Below are 23,576 nucleotides of genomic sequence, written 5' to 3' on the forward strand. Positions count from 1 at the left end.
CTGCAAGATGTCTTGGTGCAGAATTTACTCAGTTGCTTGTATTAAAAGGAGGACCTATCTATTTAAGGTGATTCCCCACAACTGGATCCATTCCTGAAAGACCCCTTTCAATTTCCATATGAAGAGGTCTGTCCTGTTCCTGCTCAGCTTATCTGCCATTATGTTTTGCTCTGGCAGGAGATAAGATGCTTGGAGGTAGAGCTAACTCCCAAACTATCATAGTCAGCATGCACAGGGGGTAAGACCTGGTGCCCCCCCCCGTTTGTTTATGTACTACATCACTATACTGTTGTCTGTAATTACCTGTAATGGTCCAGGGGACCACAGGTCATGAAGAGATTTGATAGACTGAGGCACAGCTAACATCTGTTTGACATTCATGTACCTTCATCTGTCTAAATTGTCCTAACGGCCTTGCACCTTTACCCCATAGAAACTGCTCTCCAAGCATAAAACTGAGGTGCCTTAATGTTTCTACCAATACAGATCTTTGTTGATACAGCCCAAAATAGAATCTGAAAACCCAAGAGAATGAAAGTGTTCGGTCCACAGTTTTTAAACATTGAGTTTTTAACTTGGCAAGAGGAATCATGAGAATCATAAAAGCCATAAACCTCAATAACATGAGATATTCTCTGGCTGAAATCTCAGACTGATTGGATAACAACAACAGGAAAGTTTCCAGATACCAATTTACTTTTCCCTTTGTTGGAAATGCCTTTGAAAAGATGTAGCTAGAAGGCAGTCTATAAGCATGATCCTGTGTGATGGAGTTAAGAATCATTTCTGAATATTTATCTGGACGCCCAGATTGGTAAGGAGCGAAGAAACCTTTAAGGACTCCTCACATCCTACAAAAGACTCTGCAAAGTTCAGTAAGTCATCTAAATAATGAGCTGTGAAGATATGCATCTTTAAAATCTAATATTACAATAAAACATAGAAGAGAAATGACTGTTAACAAACTCTGATCTTTCATTCTTTGAAACCAGAAACCTTCTGGAGTAGAAGCTTTCCTCCCTTTGGTCTAAAGGCAGTGGTAGTATGAAACTTAAGATAAGTGGGTATCCAGGAATCTGAGTTAAACTCTCTGGTTTGCAGGGTTGTGAAGAAAGATCCTGAAAGGTGATTTGTGTATCTAGTTCCAACTGTAACCTTCCTGAACCTGCATTAGTACCTAAGAGTTTGAAATGAAACAATCTGTTGCCAAATGGAAAGTCTGAGTCAGTCTATAGCACAGATTTAGAGATTGGGGGGGGGTCTGGTAAAGTCATTCTGAATGTGTCTTGCCTTTTCCTGAAAGGATCCCTGTTTTTTATTGTTTGTCTCTTGCCATCTCCTGTTTGTTCCCTTTTTGCCAGCAGATGGCAGGGAATTATTATTTTGTCTTTTGTTAAAGACAAAAAGCATAGGATTTGTAAAATGTACGATGTGGGGCTTGACAATTTCTTACTAAGTCCCTGAATTAACTTGACTCTGTTATCAAACCATTTGAGAACCCAAGTAGCAGCAGAGCTAAACAAAACGTCTCTGTCTGCGTTAAAGTTTAAAATCTGAGACGTTACCTCATCCAAAAACTTTTTAGTATGTCTTCAGGTATGTCTTCTCAACACAGTGGCAGTAGTAATATCCCTAAACACAGTATCTGCACTATTGCTCACATCCCTCAAAGCAGGTTCCAACACCTGAGACTGGTCAGAAATTGTAGAATTCACACAGGAGCTACATTTTGAAGGAAATGTGGCAGAACTATCCCACAAATTGTCAACAGCTGATAGAATAGATAAGAAATGTCATTAATACCTTACCTACTTGTTAATATGAGTAGGGTTGGTATTAAAAAATATACTTCCTTTTTGTGGTGGACTGAAGGCTGAGGATCAGGGTTATTGCAGGCTACATTTAACACATCTTAAAATGCTGGCATAGTACGAGGAAAGCATGAGGTAAATCCACCTGCAGCATATCAATATCTCCTCAGTTTGGGGGCAATATCCACTTGTTCCCAGAAAATATATGATTCATCCTGGAACAAGTTTTAGAAAGGGGCACATTCTCTACTGACGTTGGACAGGACAGACTCTCCTCCGAATCAGAGTCTTGTGCCTGGGCATCAGACAAAAAAGGTCCTGTCTCTGTCTTGTCTCTGCCAGAATCCTCTGACATATTTTCCTCAGGAATGATTTCTGCTCTTCAGAACATAAAGCCTTCAATAAACACCTGCCTAAGGTTAAAAAAAAAAAAAAAAAAAAAATCTTTGGATGATCAGAGTCTAACCTTTAGTTTTGTTTTTCTAGGGACATCCTAGGAGGGAGACCAAGAAGGTATATCATCCTGAGCAAGAGGTCTCTTTTCCTGGCCACCTTGAGAGGATCGGTGATTCCCACACCTAAAATGGATGGTTCTCCCATGCCTTCATCAGACACTGGAACAGCTGAAGAGATGTGTCTGACCCCTGCTCCATAGTGGCTGGCAAGGTTTCACCCCAGGGATTCAAGGAAACCAGTAAATGGTCTGAGGGACCATAAACATCCACTGCAGAATCACCTACCATTAACTGGGGAGTTGACAGAGCCCATGCTGAAGGCAAGAGCTTTTGGTCAACTGTTTTTTTCTTTTCAAGTACATCGGAAAAAGGAGCAGCAGGACCAGTGTAACAATCCATGCTGTAGCAGAGAAAGAAGCCTGATTGCCAATAAGAGTTGTTGGGAAGAGTCAGTGGGAAGGTAAGTTATCAGACACGTTCACTGGCAACACACATGCATGCACACTTCCTACACAGTCCTTCAAAATTCAAAAGTAAAAGCACAAGCAGTGCACTAAAATCCTGTCATAACTTTTAAGTCCCTTTCACAGAAAGTGCACTGAGTGAAAACAAGAAATGAAAAGATGTCATGAAGTGTACTCAAACATCAAATACAAAATACACTTCTAGCCCTGAAATACACTTCATACTACCGAAATATAACACCTTCAAGCAAAATGTCTAAGGTGGTGAAATAATAAAGGCAAGTTGCCACAAAGTGCATACAAGCAAAAAAAAAATAAATTCAAATAGTGATTTTAAATACACAAAAACAATTCACAAGTTTTAAATCTTTACACTTCAGTTAAAATGTCTCAAATGCACGTTTTCTTAAAAAAAAAGCCCTGATCTAAAAATAGCAGTTTCTGACTAAAAACTTCTGATATCAATAAAACTGCTTGCATTCTCCAGAAAATACATCAAAAGATTTATAAAGGCAATATTTTATTTATGGAATGTTTCTCCTGTGGGGAGTTATCTGCCAGAAACTAAACCTGTACCAGTTGCTGTCCCCTGTGAAGCCTCTCAGCTATTGTTCTTTGAACACGTAAGAAAGTTCTGAACTAATTTTGATGTAATCTTCCCTTGAAATGCTACTTTCCCCCAAAAGTGGGATGTCCAATCAAGATTCAGAGTGAAGATGTGGGGGGACAGCCAGAACTTTCTGAAGCTGGCTGGTTGTTGTATCCTGGGTAGGATACTATCCAAATAGCCAAAGTTTATTGCAGCAGTGAGAATGATGAACATTAACGAAGGTAAGTACCTACAATGCATGCACCATGCACCTTTTCCAGATAAAGATGATAAGATGTAAACTAATGACATGACTGATGTGGTATATCTCCACAAACTGAACCAGCAGAGGTGTTCTAATAATGTAAAAATAAAGGAACACTAAATCTGCATTTTATCCCTGCTGTGAAACTGTAACATGAAATTAATAGGTAATGCACACTGGTCATAGAAGGCATTTATCAGGAGGTACTTTAAGACACACGTGTCAGATAATTCAAAACAGATTAAATAAAAATTTCAAACAAGGTAAGAGTTTCGCCAATGCAGCCTCAAAGTGATATTATGAATGTCAACATAGACTTACTAAACAACAAAACTGCTACTGTAAAGTATAACATTACAGAGAATATTAACAAAATCCAATGCTATCTAAGTGATTAGATTGATCATTATTAAAAAATGTAATAGGAAACTTAACTACAGAATTATGAATTCCAGATAAAAACAAAAAATAATTCATCCAAAGCAACTTGTAATACTGTCATACTGGATACACAAAAAAGTGTTAGGCGCAATGTTAGTTTTAGACAAAAAAGTGAATCAGACAGCTATTTAAGAAAGTATAGAAGCATAACCTGAATATAGAGCAAACTGAAATTCATTAAGTATATTGCACTGTCGGGTTAATATAGCTCCGTACTTAGATTTTAGCTTGCATAAGGCTAGTAATTTAATTAGATTTTAGCATACATAAGGCTATTAAATATTGATTAAACCAGTCCTGAGGATATTTTTTTTAGTGGGTGGGGGAAAGTTATAGGTATTCAGCTTCATTAAATAATAGTTGAACTTCATCCTCAGTGGTGCCCATAATTCATAGGGAACCATGCTTACAAACTTAGGAAATGTAAGCTTAGTGCTCAGAGAATATGATCTGAGGTTTGCATTTTTCATAGTTTCATAGTTTAGTACTAGGCTATCTGCCCTGGGGCATTTGTAAGCCTAGCCATAGTGATGTGGCTTTCGCCACCCCTTGAAATGGTACAAAAAATGCACAGAATAGATTTAGAATACTGTGCCTCTGTCTAGTAGTGACACAGTGAAGGTCCCCTTATATAATAGAATTAGTTTACTAGTGACCCTGTCTAGTAGTGGCACAGATGTGACCCCTGGGGTAAACTTACGATCTCCCATTCACTCATCAAGATTTCTCTTGAAGAGAGTCAGTGAGGGGCTTTGCCTAATATGAACTGGGATCCTGTTCCAGAGCATGGGAAACCTCTGGGTTATGAATCTATCCCTCCAGCATGTCCTATTCATACTTGTGCCGAGGTTTAAGTATTTAGCTCTTGTGGTCCTGATGGATTTGGATTTTTTGAGGTGGAGCATGTCCATCAGTTCCTGATTGGACATGGCCTTGTACATCAGGCAGAGATCACTTCTGAGCAGGCAGTATGCTACTGAATAGAGCTGGAGTTTCTTTAGTCTGGCAGAATAAGACATATGTTGGAGACCCTTGATCCTCTTGGTGAGGTACTTTTGTGGTCTCTCCAGCTGTTGCAAATACCGGGTGAGGTACATACCAAATGGAGCATTGTACTCAATCATGGGTCTGATGAGGGAGGAGTATAGGGGTACAATGACATCCTTGGATCTGGATGTGAATCCCTTCATGATAAGGTGTGCAAGGTAGAATGTTTTTCTAACCACTTTGGCAACGTGGGTATCAAATGAGAGGTCACTGTCGACTTGGGTCCCTAGGTCTCTGATTACTTTTTCCATACTCAGTGGGTTGCTGTCTATGTGATAATTTGTGGGTACTTTGTTTTTCCCAAAGTGGCTGACTATACATTTTTGGCATTTAGTTTAAGGCCATGACTCCGGCACCAGTTGTCCGTTTCTGTGAGGCCTTTTTGTAGGATGTATGTGTCTGCTGGTGTATCGACTATGGCACCTAGTTTGCAGTCATCTGCGAACTTTGTCAGCCACAACCCTCCCATGTTTGCTTTAACATCTGAGAAATAAATGCCGAACAAGAGGGGTCCCAGGACAGATCCCTGTGGGACACCACTTGTGACTGGCTTTGAGTCTGACATTGCTCCAGCAATTTTAAATTTATGGGTTCTGTCCTTTAGCCAGTTTGCAACCCATGTAGTGACATAAGGGTTTACATTTAAGCTGTTGAGCTTATCTATGATGCCTGAGTGGGGTATTGTGTCGAAGGCCTTAGCCAAGTCCAGGTAGGCTGTATGGACTGCTTTGCCCTCATCAATGGCTCTAGTGACTGTTTCGAAAAAGTCAACCAGGTTCAAAAGGCAGGATCTGCCCTTTACAAAGCCGAACTGGGTGGGGTCAAGTGTCTGTAGGTCCCCTATGTCTCTGTTTATGGGTTCCATAATGATTCTTTCCATAGCTTTGCAGACCAGGCTGGTTAAGCTTATGGGGCGGTAGTTCCCAGGGTCTGTAGAGGTACCCCCTTTGTGGAGTGGGACCACTGTTGCTGTACGCCAGTGTTCAGGTACATATCCTGTAGTAAGGCTAAGGTTAAATAGCATTTTTATGTGCGGGTTTAGCTCCTCTTGGAGTTCATGTAGCACGCAACCCCAGATACCGTCAGGTCCCATTGATGCTGTGTTTTTAGCTTTGTTGAGGGTGGTTCTCACTTGGACATCTGAGATGACAGGGAGATTACATTCAACTGGGATAAGTATTTCTTCTTTTGGGGGTGAGGGAGGGGAGAAATTTGCACTGAACCTGTCAGCCATGTTGGCAATATCTGTGGGTTCAGTGTATTTTTTGTTGTTGTGAACTAACTCTGAGCATATCTGAGGGTTTCCGCCCAGGTTTCTAACATAGCTGAAGAAGGCTTTGTGGTTATCTTTAGTGTCCCTAGCGATATTTCTCTCAAAGTTGGCCTTGGATGTTTTTATGAGAGAATGTAGTTTTCTGCTAGTGTTGATCAGAGATGTCTTCCCTTTATGGGATTTTGCTCTGTCGTGCAGTAGCTTCCTTCTTTTGTTATACAATTTGTTAATGGCTGTGGTCCACCAGACAGGACACTTGCCTTTGGTGGAGAGGGACTTGGATTTATTTGGGATTGCATGATCCATGCATTCTTGGAGATGTCCATAGAAAGCATTTGTGAAGGATTCGGCATTGTGGGATGTGGTATCCACTGGCCCAGTGAGCTTAAAGGATACCATCTCAGTCTTAAGAAGAGTGAAGTCTGCTTTTGAGAAGTTTTTCACTGTGGTCTTTTGTGCTGGAGGTGGAGGTGGGATATGTATATCCAGAGTGATTAGTTTGTGGTCAGATCTCACTAGTGAGGGGTATACCTCTGGTGTGGAGCATTTTGTCCCCATGTTTGTGATGATCAGGTCTAGTATATTATCTCCCCTAGTGGGATAGGTGACTAGTTGTTCCAGTGCATTTGAATTTATGAATTCCAGGAACCTTTGGGCTAGGGTGTTAGGGCTGGAATAATGTACCCAATCTATGTTTGGGTAGTTGAAATCTCCCAGTATGATGGTATTTTGTGATACATTCATATCCTCCAATGTCTTCAGGAAGGCTGAGTGGGGTTCCTGAGATTGGGAGGGTGGTCTGTAACATGCTACCAGTTGTATAGCAGTTTTGCCTATGGTTAGTTGCACCTGTATGGTCTCTGATGCTTCATGTGTTGCTACTAACCTGGAGGTGTGGGTGTCCTTGATGAATATGGACATTCCCCCTCCCTTTGTGGTTCGGCCTGGGTTTTGGGGCCGAAAAGCATGATACAAGGTATAGCCTGGTAGCACTGGGGTGCTCTCAGGAGCCTTGAACCAGGTTGCAGTTACTGCACAGACGTCGATGTTCTCCATACTGAAGAGTGCATCGAGTGCCTGCATCTTGAGATTTAGACTTCTGGCATTGAGCAGCATTACCCTTAGTTTTTTTCCATTTTTGTTTTCTAAGGAGGTGGGTTTGTCTTTTGAGCCTTGCTTAAAAAAGGCACTATGGGGGTGGCAAGAGCCTTAGCCAATATCCGGAAGCCCAGTGGTGACAGGTGCAAGCCGTCCCTTGCGAAGCAGCGTGGCTTGTCCAACATGTCATCCCAGGCAGACAGACATTGGATCCCCTTAGAGTGACACCAGTACTTGAGCCAATTATTAAAGCTGATCATCTTGTCTTTGTATTGTGGCATCATTCTTGGTGAGGGCAAGATGCTGCTCAGGGTCAGGGTCATACCAGCCTGAGCTACATAATCAGAGAGCTCCTCTATGTCTCTTTTCATGTAGTCCAAGGAGGTACGTCTCAGGTCATTCATGCCAGCATGGACAATGACGGAGTTATATTTGTACTTGCTTTGGAGTGACCTGAGTGCGTGTGTTATGTGGCGGATCCTAGCTCCAGATAGGCAGCTCACAGTCACCCTCTCCTTGTTCAGCCTGGTAAGCGGGACATCAGTGTGTCTGACTATAGAGTCACCTATTACTAGTGTATCAGGCATGGTGTTTGGCCTTAAAGGGGCTGTGATTGATTGACACACTGATTTATTGAAGTATGTGTTGCATGTGTTTTGTTTTGAGGTGGTGGATTTTTGGATGTCTGCTTTGGGAGCCTCTGTTGTTTTGGTAAGTTTTTTATTAGAGCCTCTGAGTATGTCTTTGTGTTTTTATGTGTTTGGTTTGCAGTTGTGGTAGGTCCATGTGGGACTGGGTTTGTTGTGCGTGTGGTTACCATCTCCTCCTGTCTGGTCATGCCAGCCCTGATTTGAGAGAGTTCAGCCTCCAGTTTGGCTATATAGTTGCATCTCTCACATGTATTTGTGTTTGTTGGGAGGAGGAGAGGGTTGTCTGTGTACATGAGACAATTGTAGCATTGTCTCAAGATACCCAGATTAACCAGCTGAACTGGAGAGGACACCAGTAATCTACCACTCGACAGGCTAGAACAGTATAAGGGAGGGCTGTGCCTTTAAGGGAAGTGGATATTCACAGGGGTGGCAGGTGGATGTAGTGCTTACTTAGTACGAGAGTGCTTACTTAGTAGAGAAGTTTTGAGAACAAGTGCTAGGCTTATAATATAGCGAGAAGTCTGATTATACTAAGAGTAGAACTTCCTTAAGGGAAAATTTGAAGAGCAGATTTGGCAGAGCCAGAAGAAGTTTAACCTTGTTTAAACGGTGCTGGGCTATGCGCACAACCACGGAAAGCCGTGCAAACGCAGATTTTAAACAGGGAACTTCAAAAGAGCTACAAATGGTCCGAAACAACCAATTACTACAGCTCTTGTGCTGAGGTCACTTCCTACAGGGACAGGTAGGCTGCTCAATGCTCCCCACTCCCACTGGTGAGCAAAGAAACTTCCTTCTATCCAAGTAAGGTATTGGACAACACAGGAACTACACCACAGCCCAGAATACAGCAATGCCTGTAAACTGGTCTAAACTAGTTGAGGGGAGGTGGGAAAACAAGGATTATTTTTTTGTTTTTTTTTGTTTTTAGATAGAAACACACAGAAAATGCAGAAACAGTAGTAAATCAGTTACACAGGCTAGCACACTTTAGTGGACAGCCTCAACAGTTAAATTAAATAAACAAACAAACTTTCGATCAAATTCGACTAAAAAGTAACTTTAAGTGCAGATTTTAAAATAATGTAGCAAACAGTTAAAAAAATAGTTTAAGCTTGTTTAGGGTAAGCTAGAGAAGCTATTTCAAGTAAAAAAACAGCAAAGATACTTAAATCCAGAAAGTAGTCACTTTTCTGAGTTCTCTGTAGCTAGGACCACTCTGCAGGACCACGAGGAGCTTGTCTTGAGTAGTATAGCCAGAAAAAAATGCCCAGAGGCGGATTTTAAACAGGGAACTTCAAAAGAGCTAGAAATGGTCCAAAACAACCAATTACTACAGCTCTTGTGCTGAGGTCACTTCCTACAGGGACAGGTAGGCTGCTCAAGGCTCCCCACTCCCACTGGTGAGCAAAGAAACTTCCTTCTATCCAAGTAAGGTAATGGACAACACAGGAACTACACCACAGCCCAGAATACAGCAATGCCTGTAAACTGGTCTAAACTAGTCGAGGAGAGGCGGGAAAACAAGGATTATTTTTTTTTTTTTTGTTTTAGATAGAAACACACAGAAAATGCAGAAACAGTAGTAAATCAGTTACACAGGCTAGCACACTTTAGTGGGCAGCCTCAACAGTTAAATTAAACAAACAAACAAACAAACAAACTTTCGATCAAATTTGACTAAAATGTAACTTTAAGTGCAGATAATAAAATAATGTAGCAAACAGTTAAAAACAGTTTAAGCTTGTTTAGGGTAAGCTAGAGAAGCTATTTCAAGTAAAAAAACAGCAAAGATACTTAAATCCAGAAAGTAGTCACTTTTCTGAGTTCTCTGTAGCTAGGACCACTCTGCAGGACCACGAGGAGCTTGTCTTGAGTAGTATAGCCAGAAAAAAATGCCCAGAGGCGGATTTTAAACAGGGAACTTCAAAAGAGCTAGAAATGGTCCAAAACAACCAATTACTACAGCTCTTGTGCTGAGGTCACTTCCTACAGGGACAGGTAGGCTGCTCAAGGCTCCCCACTCCCACTGGTGAGCAAAGAAACTTCCCTCTATCCAATTAAGGTAATGGACAACACAGGAACTACACCACAGCCCAGAATACAGCAATGCCTGTAAACTGGTCTAAACTAGTCGAGAGAGGCGGGAAAACAAGGATTATTTTTTTGTTTTTTTTTGTTTTTAGATAGAAACACACAGAAAATGCAGAAACAGTAGTAAATCAGTTACACAAGCTAGCACACTTTAGTGGGCAGCCTCAACAGTTAAATTAAACAAACAAGCAAACAAACAAACAAACTTTCGATCAAATTTGACTAAAAAGTAACTTTAAGTGCAGATTTTAAAATAATGCAGCAAACAGTTAAAAAACAGTTTAAGCTTGTTTAGGGTAAGCTAGAGAAGCTATTTCAAGTAAAAAAACAGCAAAGATACTTAAATCCAGAAAGTAGTCACTTTTCTGAGTTCTCTGTAGCTAGGACCACTCTGCAGGACCATGAGGAGCTTGTCTTGAGTAGTATAGCCAGAAAAAAACACCCAGAGGCGGATTTTAAACAGGGAACTTCAAAAGAGCTAGAAATGGTCCAAAACAACCAATTACTACAGCTCTTGTGCTGAGGTCACTTCCTTCAGGGACAGGTAGGCTGCTCAAGGCTCCCCACTCCCACTGGTGAGCAAAGAAACTTCCCTCTATCCAAGTAAGGTAATGGACAACACAGGAACTACACCACAGCCCAGAATACAGCAATGCCTGTAAACTGGTCTAAACTAGTCGAGAGAGGCGGGAAAACAAGGATTATTTTTTTGTTTTTTTTGTTTTTAGATAGAAACACACAGAAAATGCAGAAACAGTAGTAAATCAGTTACACAGGCTAGCACACTTTAGTGGGCAGCCTCAACAGTTAAATTAAACAAACAAACAAACAAACAAACAAACGTTCGATCAAATTAAACTAAAATGTAACTTTAAGTGCAGATTTTAAAATAATGCAGCAAACAGTTAAAAACAGTTTAAGCTTGTTTAGGGTAAGCTAGAGAAGCTATTTCAAGTAAAAAAACAGCAAAGATACTTAAATCCAGAAAGTAGTCGCTTTTCTGAGTTCTCTGTAGCTAGGACCACTCTGCAGGACCACAAGGAGCTTGTCTTGAGTAGTATAGCCAGAAAAAAACGCACAGAGGCAGATTTTAAACAGGGAACTTCAAAAGAGCTAGAAATGGTCCAAAACAACCAATTACTACAGCTTTTGTGCTGAGGTCACTTCCTTTAGGGACAGGTAGGCTGCTCAAGGCTCCCCACTCCCACTGGTGAGCAAAGAAACTTCCCTCTATCCAAGTAATGTAATGGACAACACAGGTACTACACCACAGCCCAGAATACAGCAATGCCTGTAAACTGGTCTAAACTAGTCGAGGAGAGGCGGGAAAACAAGGATAATTTTTTTTGTTTTTTTTGTTTTTAGATAGAAACACACAGAAAATGCAGAAACAGTAGTAAATCAGTTACACAGGCTAGCACACTTTAGTGGGCAGCCTCAACAGTTAAATTAAACAAACAAACAAACAAACAAACAAACTTTCGATCAAATTCGACTAAAAAGTAACTTTAAGTGCAGATTTTAAAATAATGCAGCAAACAGTTAAAAAACAGTTTAAGCTTGTTTAGGGTAAGCTAGAGAAGCTATTTCAAGTAAAAAAAACAGCAAAGATACTTAAATCCAGAAAGTAGTCACTTTTCTGAGTTCTCTGTAGCTAGGACCACTCTGCAGGACCACAAGGAGCTTGTCTTGAGTAGTATAGCCAGAAAAAAATGCCCAGAGGCGGATTTTAAACAGGGAACTTCAAAAGAGCTAGAAATGGTCCAAAACAACCAATTACTACAGCTCTTGTGCTGAGGTCACTTCCTATAGGGACAGGTAGGCTGCTCAAGCCTCCCCACTCCCACTGGTGAGCAAAGAAACTTCCCTCTATCCAAGTAATGTAATGGACAACACAGGTACTACACCACAGCCCAGAATACAGCAATGCCTGTAAACTGGTCTAAACTAGTCGAGGAGAGGCGGGAAAACAAGGATTATTTTTTTTGTTTTTTTTGTTTTTAGATAGAAACACACAGAAAATGCAGAAACAGTAGTAAATCAGTTACACGGGCTAGTACACTTTAGTTTGGCAGCCTCAACAGTTAAATTAAACAAACAAATAAACAAACAAACAAACTTTCGATCAAATTAGACTAAAAAGTAACTTTAAGTGCAGATTTTAAAATAATGCAGCAAACAGTTAAAAAACAGTTTAAGCTTGTTTAGGGTAAGCTAGAGAAGCTATTTCAAGTAAAAAAACAGCAAAGATACTTAAATCCAGAAAGTAGTCACTTTTCTGAGTTCTCTGTAGCTAGGACCACTCTGCAGGACCACAAGGAGCTTGTCTTGAGTAGTATAGCCAGAAAAAAACACCCAGAGGCGGATTTTAAACAGGGAACTTCAAAAGAGCTAGAAATGGTCCAAAACAACCAATTACTACAGCTCTTGTGCTGAGGTCACTTCCTACAGGGACAGGTAGGCTGCTCAAGGCTCCCCACTCCCACTGGTGAGCAAAGAAACTTCCCTCTATCCAAGTAATGTAATGGACAACACAGGAACTACACCACAGCCCAGAATACAGCAATGCCTGTAAACTGGTCTAAACTAGTCGAGAGAGGCGGGAAAACAAGGATTATTTTTTTGTTTTTTTTTTTGTTTTTAGATAGAAACACACAGAAAATGCAGAAACAGTAGTAAATCAGTTACACGAGCTAGCACACTTTAGTGGGCAGCCTCAACAGTTAAATTAAACAAACAAACAAACAAACAAACAAACTTTCGATCAAATTCGACTAAAAAGTAACTTTAAGTGCAGATTTTAAAATAATGCAGCAAACAGTTAAAAAACAGTTTAAGCTTGTTTAGGGTAAGCTAGAGAAGCTATTTCAAGTAAAAAAGCAGCAAAGATACTTAAATCCAGAAAGTAGTCGCTTTTCTGAGTTCTCTGTAGCTAGGACCACTCTGCAGGACCACAAGGAGCTTGTCTGAGTAGTATAGCCAGAAAAAATGCCCAGAGGCGGATTTTAAACAGGGAACTTCAAAAGAGCTAGAAATGGTCCAAAACAACCAATTACTACAGCTCTTGTGCTGAGGTCACTTCCTACAGGGACAGGTAGGTTGCTCAAGGCTCCCCACTCCCACTGGTGAGCAAAGAAACTTCCTTCTATCCAAGTAAGGTAATGGACAACACAGGAACTACACCACAGCCCAGAATACAGCAATGCCTATAAACTGGTCTAAACTAGTCGAGGAGAGGCGGGAAAACAAGGATTCTTTTTCTGTTTTTTTTTGTTTTTAGATAGAAACACACAGAAAATGCAGAAACAGTAGTAAATCAGTTACACAGGCTAGCACACTTTAGTGGGCAGTCTCAACAGTTAAATTAAACAAACAAACAAACAAACAAACTTTCGATCAAATTCGACTAAAAAGTAACTTTAAGTGCAGATTTTAAAATAATGCAGCAAACAGTTAAAAAACAGTTTAAGCTTGTTTAGGGTAAGCTAGAGAAGCTATTTCAAGTAAAAAAACAGCAAAGATACTTAAATCCAGAAAGTAGTTGCTTTTCTGAGTTCTCTGTAGCTAGGACCACTCTGCAGGACCACAAGGAGCTTGTCTTGAGTAGTATAGCCAGAAAAAAACGCCCAGTGGCGGATTTTAAACAGGGAACTTCAAAAGAGCTAGAAATGGTCCAAAACAACCAATTACTACAGCTCTTGTGCTGAGGTCACTTCCTTCAGGGACAGGTAGGCTGCTCAAGGCTCCCCACTCCCACTGGTGAGCAAAGAAACTTCCCTATATCCAAGTAATGTAATGGACAACACAGGTACTACACCACAGCCCAGAATACAGCAATGCCTGTAAACTGGTCTAAACTAGTCGAGGAGAGGCGGGAAAACAAGGATTATTTTTTTTGTTTTTTTTTGTTTTTAGATAGAAACACACAGAAAATGCAGAAACAGTAGTAAATCAGTTACACGGGCTAGTACACTTTAGTTTGGCAGCCTCAACAGTTAAATTAAACAAACAAATAAACAAACAAACAAACTTTTGATCAAATTAGACTAAAAAGTAACTTTAAGTGCAGATTTTAAAATAATGCAGCAAACAGTTAAAAAAACAGTTTAAGCTTGTTTAGGGTAAGCTAGAGAAGCTATTTCAAGCAAAAAAACAGCAAAGATACTTAAATCCAGAAAGTAGTCGCTTTTCTGAGTTCTCTGTAGCTAGGACCACTCTGCAGGACCACAAGGAGCTTGTCTTGAGTAGTATAGCCAGAAAAAAATGCCCAGAGACGGATTTTAAACAGGGAACTTCAAAAGAGCTAGAATTGGTCCAAAACAACCAATTACTACAGCTCTTGTTCTGAGGTCACTTCCTACAGGGACAGGTAGGCTGCTCAAGGCTCCCCACTCCCACTGGTGAGCAAAGAAACTTCCTTCTATCCAAGCAAGGTAATGGACAACACAGGAGCTACACCACAGCCCAGAATACAGCAATGCCTGTAAACTGGTCTAAACTAGTCGAGGAGAGGCGGGAAAACAAGGATTCTTTTTCTGTTTTTTTTTTGTTTTTAGATAGAAACACACAGAAAATGCAGAAACAGTAGTAAATCAGTTACACAGGCTAGCACACTTTAGTGGGCAGCCTCAACAGTTAAATTAAACAAACAAACAAACAAACAAACAAACAAACTTTCGATCAAATTCGACTAAAAAAATAACTTTAAGTGCAGATTTTAAAATAATGCAGCAAACTGTTAAAAAACAGTTTAAGCTTGTTTAGGGTAAGCTAGAGAAGCTATTTCAAGAAAAAAACAGCAAATATACTTAAATCCAGAAAGTAGTCGCTTTTCTGAGTTCTCTGTAGCTAGGACCACTCTGCAGGACCACAAGGAGCTTGTCTTGAGTAGTATAGCCAGAAAAAAACGCCCAGAGGCGGATTTTAAACAGGGAACTTCAAAAGAGCTAGAAATGGTCCAAAACAACCAATTACTACAGCTCTTGTGCTGAGGTCACTTCCTTCAGGGACAGGTAGGCTGCTCAAGGCTCCCCACTCCCACTGGTGAGCAAAGAAACTTCCCTCTATCCAAGTAATGTAATGGACAACACAGGTACTACACCACAGCCCAGAATACAGCAATGCCTGTAAACTGGTCTAAACTAGTCGAGGAGAGGTGGGAAAACAAGGATTATTTTTTTTGTTTTTAGATAGAAACACACAGAAAATGCAGAAACAGTAGTAAATCAGTTACACGGGCTAGTACACTTTAGTTTGGCAGCCTCAACAGTTAAATTAAACAAACAAATAAACAAACAAACAAACTTTCGATCAAATTAGACTAAAAAGTAACTTTAAGTGCAGATTTTAAAATAATGCAGCAAACAGTTAAAAAAACAGTTTAAGCTTGTTTAGGGTAAGCTAGAGAAGCTATTTCAAGCAAAAAAACAGCAAAGATACTTAAATCCAGAAAGTAGTCGCTTTTCTGAGTTCTCTGTAGCTAGGACCACTCTGCAGTACTACGAGGAACTTGTCTGAGTAGTATAGCCAGAAAAAAATGCCCAGAGACGGATTTTAAACAGGGAACTTCAAAAGAGCTAGAATTGGTCCAAAACAACCAATTACTACAGCTCTTGTGCTGAGGTCACTTCCTACAGGGACAGGTAGGCTGCTCAAGGCTCCCCACTCCCACTGGTGAGCAAAGAAACTTCCTTCTATCCAAGTAAGGTAATGGACAACACAGGAACTACACCACAGCCCAGAATACAGCAATGCCTGTAAACTGGTCTAAACTAGTCGAGGAGAGGCGGGAAAACAAGGATTCTTTTTCTGTTTTTTTTTGTTTTTAGATAGAAACACACAGAAAATGCAGAAACAGTAGTAAATCAGTTACACAGGCTAGCACACTTTAGTGGGCAGTCTCAACAGTTAAATTAAACAAACAAACAAACTTTCGATCAAATTCAACTAAAAAGTAACTTTAAGTGCAGATTTTAAAATAATGCCGCAAACAGTTAAAAAACAGTTTAAGCTTGTTTAGGGTAAGCTAGAGAAGCTACTTCAAGTAAAAAACAGCAAAGATACTTAAATCCAGAAAGTAGTCGCTTTTCTGAGTTCTCTGTAGCTAGGACCACTCTGCAGTACTACGAGGAACTTGTCTGAGTAGTATAGCCAGAAAAAAATGCCCAGAGACGGATTTTAAACAGGGAACTTCAAAAGAGCTAGAATTGGTCCAAAACAACCAATTACTACAGCTCTTGTGCTGAGGTCACTTCCTACAGGGACAGGTAGGCTGCTCAAGGCTCCCCACTCCCACTGGTGAGCAAAGAAACTTCCTTCTATCCAAGTAAGGTAATGGACAACACAGGAGCTACACCACAGCCCAGAATACAGCAATGCCTGTAAACTGGTCTAAACTAGTCGAGGAGAGGCGGGAAAACAAGGATTCTTTTTCTGTTTTTTTTTGTTTTTAGATAGAAACACACAGAAAATGCAGAAACAGTAGTAAATCAGTTACACAGGCTAGCACACTTTAGTGGGCAGCCTCAACAGTTAAATTAAACAAAGAAACAAACAAACTTTCGATCAAATTCGACTAAAAAAATAACTTTAAGTGCAGATTTTAAAATAATGCAGCAAACTGTTAAAAAAACAGTTTAAGCTTGTTTAGGATAAGCTAGAGAAGCTATTTCAAGAAAAAAAACAGCAAATATACTTAAATCCAGAAAGTAGTCGCTTTTCTGAGTTCTCTGTAGCTAGGACCACTCTGCAGGACCATGAGGAGCTTGTCTGTGTAGTATAGCTCATGTATAAAGAATCAGTACAAGTATTATCTGAATATGGTATATGTATGAAAATTAAAACTGTATATTTTATACATATATATATATATATATATATATATATATAGATAGATATATAGATATATATTTATATATATTCGCACTAGCATGACTAAATTTACTCTGACATACGCTAGATGGGCAAGTCAGGATGTGTTTGTTTATCTAATGAAAGCAACTAGTAGTGCTTTTAAGGTGAGGAAACATCAGTGCAATTTGCTGGACACCTGAAATAGACAACATAGTTAAATGCTTTCGGGAGTGTAGTCAGAAAATATCTCTGTACTCACAGTCCCACAGTGTCTATCAATGCCCCCCAGCCTGCTTTGTATGCAGACATTTACGCATTTCTCCATATGCAGCTCCCATGTGCTTAAAATGTATGCATAACTCAGCAATTGTCTCCTACAACTACAGTAAAGTTTGTTTTAAAGGAATATTCTTATGGGTTTAATGTACTGAGCTATGTATCACACCTGAGTTTAGACAGTTGTAGTTAAAGGTTTAGACCGCTGTAAAAATAGTCGAAAGCCACAAAGTTTTGTGAGGTAATTAAAAATAATAATAATCATTTTAGTATGAAGGTTTTGCATGGCTATACCCTTCTCGCTGTTGCATATGCATGTGCGTTTGCATCTGGTAGGTCACCTTTAATGTTTCCTAACAAATCAATAAACAATACTTTGTAAAATCCATTTGTACAGCAACACGGCGTGACCACAAAGCCTTAATACAGGGAAAAGGTGCGCTCTACAGGTAATGGACCGCAGCAGCTAGTGAGTTACAAGGCTGCTAGCACGGGTGAAAGGGGTCGTTATCTAGCAGCAGTGGAAAACCCAAAATCCATAAATCGTCAATAATTTATGAAATATATCCATACTTCCCAATGCAACAGTGCACGTTGTACACACAAGGTATACAACATGGTTCTTTTGCTGGAACTGCGCTACTAAGTTTAAGAGCATAGCTCTCAATCTTTCATCTCCAAAATGAGGAACACTGCCTCTCATAATGTGGAACAAATGTACACAATGTGGAACACTTACTAATGGCTAACTAACAACTTCAACTAGGAAGCTCATAGGATGGCTAAAATATGGTATTTTTAATTGTAGAATATGTCTTTAATGAAATAATATGATTCAATACTGTTTACCATTGCTATCAGTTAAAATACTGCTAACACTGAATGTGTGACTGACCCGTTCAATGTGGAACTTCGAGGAACATGAACTTTTTAAGACCCCAAATGAGGAACGTTCCTCGAAATGAGGTAGAATTGAGATGTATGTTTAAGAGAAGCACACCTATTATTTACTTTATCTTGCGTTTGTTTACCGGAAGATCCGACTGGACAAGCTCTCTTTTTTCAGTGCAGGCCGGAGAGAAAAGTACCACATTAATACATATAGAGATTTTACAAAGATACAACAATACAAAGACAGAACATGTATACATACACAAATGGATCAATGTGTATTACGACACAGAGCATACAAGTACAGCATTATTACATTGCGAACAATACAGCATTTTTACAGTTTGCAAGGATTTACACTACGTTTTCTTTACAGTAAACATAGCCAGAGAGCGACAAGGCTGAAAAAACAGTTTATAAATACAAATCTCAAAATGTAAAGCAGATTTGTATAACTGTTCCTAGGGTGGCTACTAAGTGAAGCCAGTTTGTAGCTGTCTATTTTGAAGACAGTTTGCAATTAGCCATAAAACCATATAGCTCAGCTGGTCTTGACTTTGCAGATTGTCCCTAGTTTTGCTTCATATTTTTGCATTGACCCTCACAAAATTTTTGACCTACCGATAAATCATCGAGGATTACAGTCAGTCAATAATACTTATTAATTTCTTAGAAATGAACGTTAATGCAAGAAGTGCTGTTCTATTACATTTTTTAAATGAAGAATATTTAAAAATGTCCCTAATTTGGGGACTTTGTACCCCCCATTATTGTTGGCTTTGTCTCTGATTCTTGAGCAATTTGAGAGATAGGAGCAGATGTTAATAAGGGAACTATGTTTCTGTTTCCAATACATGGCAAATAACTCACAGACCTGTGCGTTAAATACCCACGTTTTATAAATATGTTTTGCTCATTGCCTTTTTCCAGATTTTCTACTAGAAGGGCAGTCTCTGGATCAGCACACCTAACTGGTTACAAAATATAGAAATAATACGCAGATATATTTGGAATGGGCTAAGCCTCAGTGAACAGTGACAAAGACAGTACGGGGCGAGTGGTAAAAAAAAAAGCACTAGAAGTTTTTTATCACCTGAAGCGTATGATCCACCATCTGCAGTAGGTACTTGGATCGATTCCGGTACTCCCCGATGTTGATTTCAGCGTTAGGCTTTGGCCACCCGGATACACCTTCAAGGAGACAGCAGAAAAGGAGCAACAAGCCACAGCCTGAAATAATAAGAAAGAAAAGCAAGACTAAGAACCAAGCACATGTAACTGCACTAGGTGTGCTTGTTAGTTGCTAACACTGCATCATTTCTATACTTTTTGCCGGAATTCCTAAGTGTCATTTGAACTGTGACTGGGTCTCCCGGATAATATCTTTACTTTTAGTAAAAATCTTAGCTTAAGAAAAACAAGTACCAAAATGACCATAATCAATACCTTACACCCAAAGAATGTCACATTTAAACATCTGAAAACAGTTTGAGGCAATCGCATTAAGTGATGCAGAAGCTGTGTCCTTGCTGCCATTAACGGACCGGTCCCCTATGGCAGGGCCCCCAGTCTCCAGACCCCAGCTCACTGGCTCACAAGACCCCCTGAGTGACCAGCCTTTAATCAGCTGTGACTTACCATTGCGAATCTGACTAAGGAGACCAGCCTTCATTGTTTCTTATTCAGTTAGATTAGTCTGAAGTGACACTTAACGTCTCCCTTTGACTCTCCATCCTTATATAAAGCGGTGGGGTCAGAGGGCTTTCCCCAAGAGTGTGCCTGGAAATCAACACTGAGCTGTTCTGAATCTGAAGCTTTCAGAGCGCATCGAAACTGCAGCAGCGGCACTCTGCAGGAGCTGTAAAACGCAAGTTTCATTCACTTTGTGGGACTCCTTTGGCGCTTTCAGTGGTGGAGGAGTAGGAGGGGAAGCGGTTATGTCACTGGAAGTATCCTCTTCATCATCATCACCACTTTCACCTTACTGTCCTGATTTGGACAGTTGCCAGCTGCCATAAAAAAGGAAAACGCTGATGCGCTGACGTTTTTTTTTGTTTCTTGTTTATCTCAACTGAAACACGTTCTTATTATGTGAAACAAGCCGTGGCGTTTCTTAACTTTGATAAGTAATTTAAGTCCGTTACACTTGATATGAAAGGATTATCCTGCATATGCATGGACATTTTACTAAGAAACGTTCTTCTTTTGGGATTTGGAAAGGTTGTAACTCTGTTGCAGTATCGCTGACATTTTTGTTGGCAACTTTAAGGAGTAAATAGATCATTCTTGTAATGGATCTTTTAAGAAACAAATAATTGGACAGAGTAATAACATCTGGATTCGGGAAACTCAGAAGAAAGTCAAGAAAACTTAATAAATAAAGCCATAGCAGTCAGCATAGCTGTCAACCTTCCATGTCCAAAATGAGGAACACTAGCCCTCATAATGTGGAAAATGGGCAAAATGTGGAACACATACTAATGGCTTACTAGCAATTTCAACTAGGAAGGTCATAGGATGGTTAAAATATGCTGGTTTTACTTATAAAGATTATCTTTTAATGAATTAATATGATCCATTTCTATTTACAATTGATTTCACTTAAAAATTACTAATACTGAATGTATGACAGAATCTTTCAATGTGGAACTTTTAGGGAACTTCGAGGAACATGAACTTTTTAAGACCCCAAATGAGGTACGTTCCTCGTAATGAGGTACACTTGAGAAGTATGTCAACCTTTTAATTCATGAGTGAGGGCAAAATTTAAAACTAAGTTAAGGCAGCAAGTCAGTTTACAGTAAAGTGTGCAAAGTGATTATTGTTCACTTAGAAGGTAAGCTACATTGCAAGGTGCGTTAACATGTGATACACCTGTAGCCTACAGTCACTTCGACCAGAAGCCCCACTCCCCCAACCTTCTACAGACTTTGCACAGTGATCATAATGATCACGTAGTGATCGTAAATGCAGACGACATAAAAGTCGTCCTGTACAACTGTTTTCCTATACTCTCTCCAAAGTTGCAACCTGTTTTGTTTATAATACAGTGGTATGTAGAATCAATTTCATTAGGCAGGAAGGTCATCAGTGCAGAGATACTTTACTGAATATTGCTAAATTATATATGATTAATTTTTATTTTTGTATTTATTTATTTGTGTATTCATCTGTTCATCTAATTTATGGCACCAATTAAATTCATTTACAGGTCTTCTAAATGCTCTTGCCTCCATACCTCAAGACCTCCTAGTGCAAAAAATCTGGACAAAGCCTAAAATAATGGGGGAGGGGGGCAAACGCCCAAAAGTAGAGACAGATTTTAAATATTGCTCTTATAAACTTAGAAAGTTGTTAGAATAACAAGATTTGTGTTTGCAGCCCCTCACCCAAAATGTATTTGAGCATGTAGAGGAATGTTTTTTTACAGCGTTGTCTCCTCCTTAACCCTAAAAAGACTAAACTGCTGTTTACTCCCACACAAAATTCCTCACCACTTCACTTCACTATCAAATCTAAAAATGGTATAGTTATATCCCCTGATACTAACACTAAACTCTTAGGAGTGACTATTGACCATAACCTCCACTATGATACTCACACCGTTACCACAATAAAATCAGTTAACTGAAAACTAGGCTCTCTCTACAGAATTAAACCCTTCCTTACTCCCAGTGCCAGAACTACCATTGCCCACACCCACCTAATCTCAACACTCTTTTATGCCTCTCCTATATATACAAACCTATCTAAAAGCAAACTCAACAAGCTGGCAACCTCTTACAACAATATTGCCAGATTTGCTACCAGCTCCCCGTTTAGAACCCACCACTGCCTAAATCTTAATCAACTGGGTTGGCTAGAATTGCAAAATCAAATTCTTTTTCACCAACTGGTTATGTTCCACAAAATACTGTATTATCCAGGCAATATACCAATTATCACAAGTCTAATCAGCCCATATAAAAATCTAACAAACCTGCACTCTTCAAACAAACTATTCAGAACTACCCAAAAACCTAATAATAAAGCAGGAGAATCCCTTTTCTCTAACAATGTGGGAAAAAAGCTGGAACCTACTTCCTAGTGCAGTCACATCTCTTTCTTCTACTTCTTTATTTAAAAAGCAACTCAAGTCTTACCTTACAACCCACTGGCTATGTCCCTGTACCAACTTCGTAGAGTATCTCTTACTGTTACCCTAGGCTACTACCACTTATATCTCTCTTCACAGCCACTGTAAGGCCCCTACATTAGACGTTCACTTATTGCAACTAGGAACAACTGAATTGGCCTTCTTTCTGCTTATCTTTAGTCACTACCCTTATACTAATTCTTCCAATTCTGTTATTACCTGGCCTGTTCTCCTGTTCCTGTTTATTACTTTGCTTTGGTACCTTCCCACCTTTCTAAATCCCCTCTTTATTTTCTTCTTCTTGCACTCAAAAAAAAAAAAGGAATGGAACACCTGTTATTGTCTTACAAGTATCCTGTAATTGTAGTTTACTGCTCTGTTTTTGTGCATGTATTTTTATGGAGCTTTTCTCCCCGGGCATCTACTGAAAATGGACATATATCCAGTTAGACTAGCCCGGTCAACAAATGTAAACTAAATAATAAATAGGTATATTTTATGAAGGATATGAAGTCTGAAACTCAAATGTATGGCATTATTTAACTACTTCAATCCTTGGTGATTTGTCAGAAAACCACAAATCTTATGAGGAACAGGCCAAAACTATAGGTCAAAAATCTGGCCATTCTGTGAAAATCTGGACAGTTGAGAGGTAGGCTTGACCCATTAATTGATACTATTTTAAACCAGTAAAAGCAAGATGCCTAAGACAGGTGAGATATCTTTAAGATGGTCTATGTATGGCAATGTATTGAAATCTCTGTTAAATGCTCTTACTTGAGAGTAAGTCTGTAATTAAACTGCTGGATGTTAGGTGTGCATTCTGAGTACACACATGGGTTGGGGACTGGATACCTATGGGAAAGCAAAGCCCTGTACATTTCAAATGCATATGCCTGCATGTAATCTAAAGAAAGAGCACTTCCTTGAAAATGGAGATTGAGTGACTGTGTGTGTGTGTGTGTGTGTGTGGGGGGGCACTGTGCTAGTTTGGCAGGGGGGGGGGTCAATTGGTTGGGAACTTTGAGGTGGGAAATACAGCTGCTACAGGAATAACTGAAAGTCCCAGTGGTATCCACAGAGATCTATGTGATGTATTACCTCTAGACAAAAATGTGTTTACAGTCACCATCAGCCTAATCATTTGTACTATTACACATGGAGCTTGAAAATAACACACCCTGATTTTTGTTTCCATGACTCATCAGCAACACAGGAGCTCATACAAGTAA

General features: G+C 39.7%; 1 long non-coding RNA gene across 1 annotated transcript; it reads right to left on the reverse strand.

Annotated features, from left to right (window-relative positions):
- Nucleotides 1–19,302: 19,302 nt before the first annotated feature.
- Nucleotides 19,303–20,091, reverse strand: LOC122801404. The gene is made up of 2 exons (XR_006364708.1): nucleotides 19,848–20,091; nucleotides 19,303–19,439 (listed from the first exon to the last, which is right to left on the reverse strand). It is a non-coding gene; the product is annotated as an uncharacterized LOC122801404 (long non-coding RNA).
- Between the last annotated feature and the right edge of the window lie 3,485 nt (nucleotides 20,092–23,576).

Source organism: Protopterus annectens, chromosome 4.part1, assembly GCF_019279795.1.
Source record: "Protopterus annectens isolate FY-2018-M chromosome 4.part1, PAN1.0, whole genome shotgun sequence".
NCBI lineage: Eukaryota > Metazoa > Chordata > Ceratodontiformes > Protopteridae > Protopterus > Protopterus annectens.